This window comes from Oncorhynchus mykiss, chromosome 15, assembly GCF_057628025.1.
Source record: "Oncorhynchus mykiss isolate SJ-2025 chromosome 15, ASM5762802v1, whole genome shotgun sequence".
Taxonomy (NCBI): domain Eukaryota; kingdom Metazoa; phylum Chordata; class Actinopteri; order Salmoniformes; family Salmonidae; genus Oncorhynchus; species Oncorhynchus mykiss.
Genome location: NC_143036.1, coordinates 21,172,948 through 21,182,277, shown reverse-complemented (window position 1 = coordinate 21,182,277; position 9,330 = coordinate 21,172,948).

The window sequence follows — 9,330 nt, the reverse complement described above, 5'->3', positions numbered from 1 at the left end:
CTGTTAAACCACGCTCTGTTCTCTACTGCACTGTTAAACCACGCTCTGTTCTCTATTGCATTGTTAAAACACGCTCTGTTCTCTATTGCACTGTTAAACCCCGCTCTGTTCTCTATTGCACTGTTAAACCACGCTCTGTTCTCTATTGCATTGTTAAAACACGCTCTGTTCTCTATTGCACTGTTAAAACACGCTCTGTTCTCTACTGCACTGTTAAACCACGCTCTGTTCTCTACTGCACTGCTAAACCACGCTCTGTTCTCTACTGCACTGTTAAACCACGCTCTGTTCTCTATTGCACTGTTAAACCACGCTCTGTTCTCTATTGCACTGTTAAACCACGCTCTGTTCTCTATTGCACTGTTAAACCACGCTCTGTTCTCTATTGCACTGTTAAACCACGCTCTGTTCTCTATTGCATTGTTAAAACACGCTCTGTTCTCTATTGCACTGTTAAAATACGCTCTGTTCTCTACTGCACTGTTAAACCACGCTCTGTTCTCTATTGCACTGTTAAACCACGCTCTGTTCTCTATTGCACTGTTAAACCACGCTCTGTTCTCTATTGCATTGTTAAAACACGCTCTGTTCTCTATTGCACTGTTAAACCATGCTCTGTTCTCTATTGCACTGTTAAACCACGCTCTGTTCTCTATTGCATTGTTAAACCACGCTCTGTTCTCTATTGCACTGTTAAACCACGCTCTGTTCTCTATTGCACTGTTAAACCACGCTCTGTTCTCTATTGCACTGTTAAACCACGCTCTGTTCTCTATTGCACTGTTAAACCACGCTCTGTTCTCTATTGCATTGTTAAAACACGCTCTGTTCTCTATTGCACTGTTAAAATACGCTCTGTTCTCTACTGCACTGTTAAACCACGCTCTGTTCTCTATTGCACTGTTAAACCACGCTCTGTTCTCTATTGCACTGTTAAACCACGCTCTGTTCTCTATTGCATTGTTAAAACACGCTCTGTTCTCTATTGCACTGTTAAAATACGCTCTGTTCTCTATTGCACTGTTAAAACACGCTCTGTTCTCTATTGCACTGTTAAAACACGCTCTGTTCTCTACTGCACTGTTAAACCACGCTCTGTTCTCTATTGCACTGTTAAACCACGCTCTGTTCTCTATTGCACTGTTAAACCACGCTCTATTCTCTATTGCACTGTTAAAACACGCTCTGTTCTCTACTGCACTGTTAAACCACGCTCTGTTCTCTATTGCACTGTTAAACCACGCTCTGTTCTCTATTGCACTGTTAAACCACGCTCTGTTCTCTATTGCACTGTTAAACCACGCTCTGTTCTCTATTGCACTGTTAAACCACGCTCTGTTCTCTATTGCACTGTTAAACCCCGCTCTGTTCTCTATTGCACTGTTAAACCACGCTCTGTTCTCTACTGCACTGTTAAACCACGCTCTGTTCTCTACTGCACTGTTAAACCACGCTCTGTTCTCTACTGCACTGTTAAACCACGCTCTGTTCTCTATTGCACTGTTAAACCACGCTCTGTTCTCTACTGCACTGTTAAAACACGCTCTGTTCTCTATTGCACTGTTAAACCACGCTCTGTTCTCTATTACACTGTTAAACCACGCTCTGTTCTCTACTGCACTGTTAAACCACGCTCTGTTCTCTATTGCACTGTTAAACCACGCTCTGTTCTCTACTGCACTGCTAAAATACGCTCTGTTCTCTATTGCACTGTTAAACCACGCTCTGTTCTCTATTGCACTGTTAAACCACGCTCTGTTCTCTATTGCATTGTTAAACCACGCTCTATTCTCTATTGCACTGATAAAACACGCTCTGTCCTCTATTGCACTGTTAAAATACGCCCTGTTCTCTACTGCACTGTTAAAACACGCTCTGTTCTCTATTGCACTGATAAAACACGCTCTGTTCTCTATTGCACTGTTAAAATATGCCCTGTTCTCTACTGCACTGTTAAAACACGCTCTGTTCTCTATTGCACTGTTAAAATACACTCTGTTCTCTACTGCACTGTTAAACCACACTCTGTTCTCTATTACACTGTTAAAACACGCTCTGTTCTCTACTGCACTGTTAAACCACGCTCTGTTCTCTATTGCACTGTAAAAATACGCTCTGTTCTCTACTGCACTGTTAAAACACGCTCTGTTCTCTACTGCACTGTTAAAACACGCTCTGTTCTCTATTACACTGTTAAAACACGCTCTGTTCTCTACTGCACTGTTAAAATACGCTCTGTTCTCTATTGCACTGTTAAACCACGCTCTGTTCTCTACTGCACTGTTAAAACACACTCTGTTCTCTACTGCACTGTTAAAACACGCTCTGTTCTCTATTGCATTGTTAAACCCTCATGATTTAACCAATAGCCACAAAACACGTTTTTAGAGAAGGGTTCCCTTACAATTAGACAAGTGCAATCATCAAAAAAATACAGCAGTGTTAATGCATTTCACAAATGTTTAATTAGACTGTATTAATTAAAAGACCTTCTCTTTCTTTCTCTCCTTCTTTCCCTATCTTTTTTTCTTGTTGGGATAGATCAGTAACGTGACCTCCAGTTAATTGAAACCCAGGAGAATTTTCTTGCATAAAATCAGATTTATCTACCCATAAAAGGATTTCATAAAAAATAGTCAAAATTCAGTGTCTGGCTAGTGCACGGGCCTGCAGCTACAGAGGCGAGCCTTGCTCCATCCCTTTACCATTCCTCTGTCATCACGGAGAAGTGCTACAGCTAACTAGCTGGGGATCCAGTAATTAATAGCAGGGAAACACAGACATTATGTCTATAGGGCAGTCCCCCCACCCCCACCCCCCGAAACAATGAAATCAGTTCACCATCTGAAATGCACTGTCTGAAATGTCCCCCTGATGATAATGTGTAGAAAGTAATGATGGCCATTGTGATAATGAAAACAATTCATCACACAAACCCCACTAATGCTATGAGACAGGCTGGATGGATAGTTAGTTAACAGAGGGGCAGAACCGTCTCTGTACAGTGCATTGGCTCTTTCTCTTGGGTCACAGGTGCTGGTGCTGTATAACCAGGCTGGCTTCAATGGTCCATTTCAGGATGCCAATGTCAAAACCAAGTTCAACCAAATCCACTAACAATGCACAGGGAAAGTGACAACATGTGATTATGATATTTCACTGTAAAATAGGTTACACTTTATTTTACTCCTATTTCCCATGGTATTCACCTAATATTTACTCATCTATTTTGCGGTTACAACGGCTACTCCCTGGCAATTCAGTGCACCACAACTGCTGTAGCTACTGCTTCAAATGAATCACCAAGAAAGCAGAGGGAGATTATTAGGTCATTATCATATCATTTCACCGTATAATTTTGATGCAAATACGAGGTAAATAGCCGACTGCAAAACAAAGGGAACCATAAAATGAATATAATACATAACATCCCCCGTTACAACCCTGTACTACTCAAAGTGCAAAAGGGATCCTTGACAGTGACGAGCTTCATGGCAGATTGAGGTGGTGCGTGGGCGTTAGGCTTAATGGTGTGGGTGGAGCGTTGGACGGCCATCTTCCAGACCATGTCCTCTTAGGGGAACTGGCTTACGGTACCAACACAGCTACTGTCACAGACCCCCACCAGAAAGATTCCTTATGAGCCCTGTCCCTAAACGACCTGGAGCAGTGGTCCCGCCGCCTCCCGTAGCTACAGGCAACCCAGCCATGCGTGCATCATCATCACGGGCGGCACCTGGGATTGCCGTTGGTCCGCTTCCAAATACCACTGGATTTAGTGGTGTTGGATGGGATCCAGAGAAACCAGTGATGGGGCCACGCCTTCCTGCGTTGACAGATATGTAGCTCTGTATGGGAGGGAGGAGGGTCACGTATTTTGTACCTAATTACTGAAAACACTGATTTTCAAATGAATGCATAGGAGAAGAAGTACGTCTTCTAATAAACCTGCCTTGGGGCTACCATTATTGATGTTACACCCCAAGGACATACGCACATATGGGCTCCTATCTCTGAACTGCTTAATTAATTCACCATAATATACCTCCTCTCTGGCATGCAACCGCTGACATTGTGGTGGGAAACGGGGCCCCATAATAAAAAATAAAAAAAGCGACTGTGTCTGTGCTGCTTGCTTGCTTCCGAAGCGATACATAACACAGGCACTACAGCCATGTTGTCCCTCAAATCTGTGCTCCCAGCATCCCCCTCTCCTTCTACACAAATTAATAGGCAACCACCACTGAAGCGTTAAATTGCTTTGCGTTCGCCCCTGCCGACAACTGGATTATTTTTTATTAGAACAACAGCCTTCTGCTCAGCTATTTGTGTTTTTAAATTACTTCCCTTTTCGGTTGCATAAAAAAAATTGTGATTGCTCATAAACAGTCATGGTGAGTAGTATCTTGTCGTAATGCTTAAACACACATTACTTTTGTCATCATCAATATACACTATATATACAAAAGTATGTGGACACCGCTTCAAATTAGTGGATTTGGCTATTTTAGCCACATCCGTTGCTGACAGGTGTAAAAAAAAAAATATCAAGCACACCGGCATGCAATCTCCATAGACAAACATTGGCAGGAGAATGGTCTTACTGAAGAGCTCAGTGACTTTCAATGTGGCACCGTCATAAGATACCACCTTTCCAACAAGTCAGTTCATCACAGTTCACCCTGCTAGAGCTGCTCCGGTCAACTGGGCACGAAGTGGGAGGCCATACAAGCTCACAGAACGCGACCGCCGAGTGCTGATGCACATAGCACTTAAAAATCATCTGTCCTCGGTTGCAACACTTACTACCGATTTCCAAACTGCCTCTCGAAGCAACGTCAGCACAAGAACTGTTTGTCGGGAGCTTCATGAAATGGGTTTCCATGGCCGAGCATCCACACACAAGCCTAAGCTAACCATGCGCAATGCCAAGCGTCGCTGGAGTGGTGTAAAGTTCGCTGCCATTGGACTCTGGAGCAGTGGAAACGCGTTCTCTGGAGTGATGAATCACGCTTCACCATCTGGCAGTCTGACGTCTGAATCTGGGTTTGGTTAATGCCATGAGAAAACTACCTGCCTGAATGCATAGTGCCAACTGTAAAGTGGTGGAGGAGGAATAATGGTCTGGGGCTGTTTTTCATGGTTCGGGCTAGGCCCCGTAGTTCCAGTGAAGGGAAATCTTAACGCTACAGCATACGATGACATTCTAGACGATTCTGTGCTTCCAACTTTGTGGCATACAGAAATGGTTTGTCGAGATTGGTGTGGAAGAACTTGACTGGTCTGCACAGAGCCCTGACATCAACCCCATTGAACACCTTTGGGATGAATTGGAACGCCCAACATCAGGCCTAATCGCCCAACATCAGTGACCGACCTCACTGCTCTTGTGGCTGAACAGAAACAAGTCCCCGCAGCAATGTTCCAACATCTAGTGGAAAGCCTCCCACAAGTGCCTATTGTAGCAGCAAAGGGGGGACAAACTCCATATTAATGCCCATGATTTTGGAATGAGATGTTCGACGAGCACATGTCCACATACTTTTGATCATGTAGTGTAGTGACCCATTGTACAATCATATTCTTTTAAAGCATAAACTCGGAAAATATGTGAAAAATGGGTTATAGAGCAAGAGGAAATAGATTTCAGAGTATAATTTAGTTGTTTAGTCTCTAAATCAACATCATTGTGTTACAGTTGGAACTATAGCTGCCTTCCATAGAGATTAATTAAAGACCTTGCTTGGTTTCTTGCCTGTTTCGATTCAGTGTCAAGGCAAATCTCTCCACCCAGGAAGGAGTGTGCACTGCAGACACCAGCTGTGTACTCATTTTCCTGTTGTTTACCATCAGTACTCCTCCTTCGCGTGACAGCCACACGCTCATCCTCTCCTCCCCCATCCTCTCCACCACCACCAGAGATGTTTCTACATTTTGATTTCCCTTCCCTTTCTCTTATCCCTCTACCTTGCGGTTGAGGGGTTCCTGCTCCTGACCATTGTCAGTGGGAATTTCCCTCAAGCCGGCTGTTGTGTACCCGCGCGTTCCTTCGCGTTGCCTCGCCACATATGCATGTCATGGAGTGTCAGGGCCAAGGTGGGCCTCTGACGTGATAGGCCCTGATGGCAGCATATTCCCTGCTGATGGAGGTGCCCAGGTACCAGGCCAACACAGCGCTCCCCTCATACGAGAGGTCTGTTCTGGGGCCGGCTGCCCCCCCCCCCCAACATGTCAGCACTGTTTTTACAACGTCGTTAAACCTCCATGCTCCATTTCCCTCCTTTGACCTCCTATTCTTCCATTCCACTGAGCTCCAGCAATGAAAAGTCCACCATATGCAGACCAGACAGAAACCTGCTCCTGAAGAACCTAGTCCCTATATATCAGCCAAAGCACAGGTCTGTCTATAGGTTCCTATTGTAGGCCGATTTACGGTATATAGGTAGGTATTCAACAAAAACACATTTTGTCTCTCTGGCTGCTAAAAGAGTCAGTGTGATTTATTTAAGTAGTATATAATTAAATATGTGGCTTGGCGAGAGATTTTCCAAACACACTGAGAACTGTACTGGTACCCAGGGGGTTGCCTATTGCCTGACAGTGCAGCATTATGCAAAAGAGAGAGAGGAGCGGTGGTTAACATTCTGTATTTGTCCGCCTTTTTGTAATTTATTGGAACTCATCTGTAACAGGGCTTGGCACTGATTTATATATTGATTTGAAAAATAAATAAAAGGTGATAGAAACCTGCATCGGGGTGTAATGATGGACTGTTGCGACATGCAGGAGTAAGGATATGAAACATTGGGAGGAAATGAGATATTATGCCCCCAAGACAACTGCAGCCACCAGCCCATTCATTATTAGCTTGATATTTATTATTAAGAATTTCTCTTCATGAGTGACTGCAGAATATTTGGGCCCGCTCAAGCTGTTAAGTCCCTAACTGGAATGAAGTGCGTGGACCTCATTTCTCCCTTGTTGTTGCTGGCTGCTGACAGGGCAAATCTGGAAGGAAGATTCATCACATGCATTATTGTAACACACACACACATACATGCGTGCAAGCATACACACACCAATACACACTCATACATACTTTCATGCGAGGATGGGCAGTTTACATAACTTTGACACATCATGATCTGAATAATATACATGGGGTAGTCATGGCAACCGGGATCCCCCCGTTACAGTCCAACACACACATTTGTTGCAGTCCACATACATTTATCTGTTCTAAGCCCACCACGTATATGATAATAAATGCTTTCAAATATATAACACACAAGCTCATGCATGCTTACCATTCTAGATTCACTAGACTAGACACCATTTATAGAAACAGTGGGGTAAATAGGGGACAGCTGTTTAAAGGAATTCCTACTTTCCTTGCCAAGGCTTTCACCACTACTTTAAAACTACTTTATAATCACAGACAGCACAGTCAAATCCTAACAACATACAGTAGGGCTGCCATCCAAGCCAGGGACATTATTTTTTATTGTCAAGGCACCGACGACGGCACAATTGGATCATCCCATTTCTCCAGCTCACTTTACCAGCCACCTTGCTAGTTATGACTGCAATCACTGATACATTTTGTATCCTTACAGGAATTACAGCAAGGACACTAAACATCTGCCTCGGGGCTGCGAGAATATGTCCCTGCTAAACATCTGCCTCGGGGCTGCGAAAATATGTCCCTGCTAAACAGATGGCCTTCATATTAGGAGTGTTCCATGTGTAGGCAGGAAGGTGGTAATCAGTTTGGATGGGAGGTGCTGCTGTGGGGAAGAGTACTGGGTCTATGTTGGAGGAAGTCCAAAAGTCGGGAATGTGTTCAGTACCAAACATTAACTTGCCCTATAAGAAATGCTTGTCTGTTTTCTACTGCAAAACCTTTTTCTACGGTGTACCCTAATGAACATGATCCAGGTTTTACCACACCTCAACATGATAGGACACTTCTGTTGAAAGAATCTGCGTTGACTTTTCTTTCCCTACACAGTACAAATGGCAACCTAAATGAAGTACTAAGTCTCATTTACTATATGCTTCCTTATCATTCCATTTAATAACTTAACATTTTCCTCTACAGTCTCCAGAGATCATAACCAAGCCATCCACCGACTAATCTATCATATAAATTTGGCAAATTCGTAACATATAGTACATTCTGCAAATTTGTTACATATTGTACGAAATCAGTGATGGACAACCAATTAATACATTCCTTACAAAACATGACATAGCACACTAAATGGAGTGTCTCGGATTTGCGTACAGAATTATACAAAATGCTCTGAAACCAGGTTGGGTAGGCCAGCATTCCAGTACACCCACACTCCATTCAGCCTCTCTCACCCACCCAGGCCCAAGGACAAAAATGGCTGCCCCCCCTGGCCTGAACCAAGAGCCGTAATGAATAGGCTGCCAGACCACCCCGCTGTGGCAATTTGAAGAGGACAATATATTACATACCACCCTATTTGCTGTTGTGATGAGCTTCAGACACCTCCCATTATTTATTAGAAGGGGCCAGCAGAACGGCGCAGAGGTCACTGAACCCAGGTAAACCGGCGACGATAAGAGAGGAGGTGAGTGTATGAGAGAGAAAGGAGGAAAAAAGAGAGGCAATAACAAAGACAGAGAGCCCTGTACTCCTAGTGCTATGTGTCCATTAATTGAGTGGTTACTCAGAGGAATGTGTTGGTTTGAAAACCTCTGGGAGGTTGTTTCTTACCAGTGGTGGTCCTATATTTGGATTAAAGGTGGTATTGGTGTATATTACACAATACTACTTTTGTGAGCTTACAATCTCTCTCCATATGATCTTATGATAAATAGGATCTGTTCACACGAAGTGCACAGGGACACCAAAGTCGAAATATGCAACGTTTGATAGATGAATAAAACGTTGCATTTCAAACTGGGGGTTTAGCCTCCTTTGTTACAGTTCTCATGGTGCTATAAAGACAAATGGTGTAGTTTGCCGTGGGTCAACTGGGGTTTGCTATCCCATAATGACCTTTCAGAGAGATGGAAGAACTACTACTGCCCCCTCCCTCAGCAACATGGAATGAAGTATAGGCTACTGCAACCCAACGGTTTATAACAGAGGTCTAAGGCGTAACATCATAATACCAACCACTCAACCTACAGTGAATGATATTCAGGCTTGTTACATTGTGTGAAGTCACAGGACTATCACATCAAAAATGTATCAAATATTTTGGCAAGGATACGTTAAAGAACAATTATTCTGGTGCAGTTTTAAAAAAAACACCATCAAAAATGTGCATCATGTTCTAAAGAATCTGCAACATA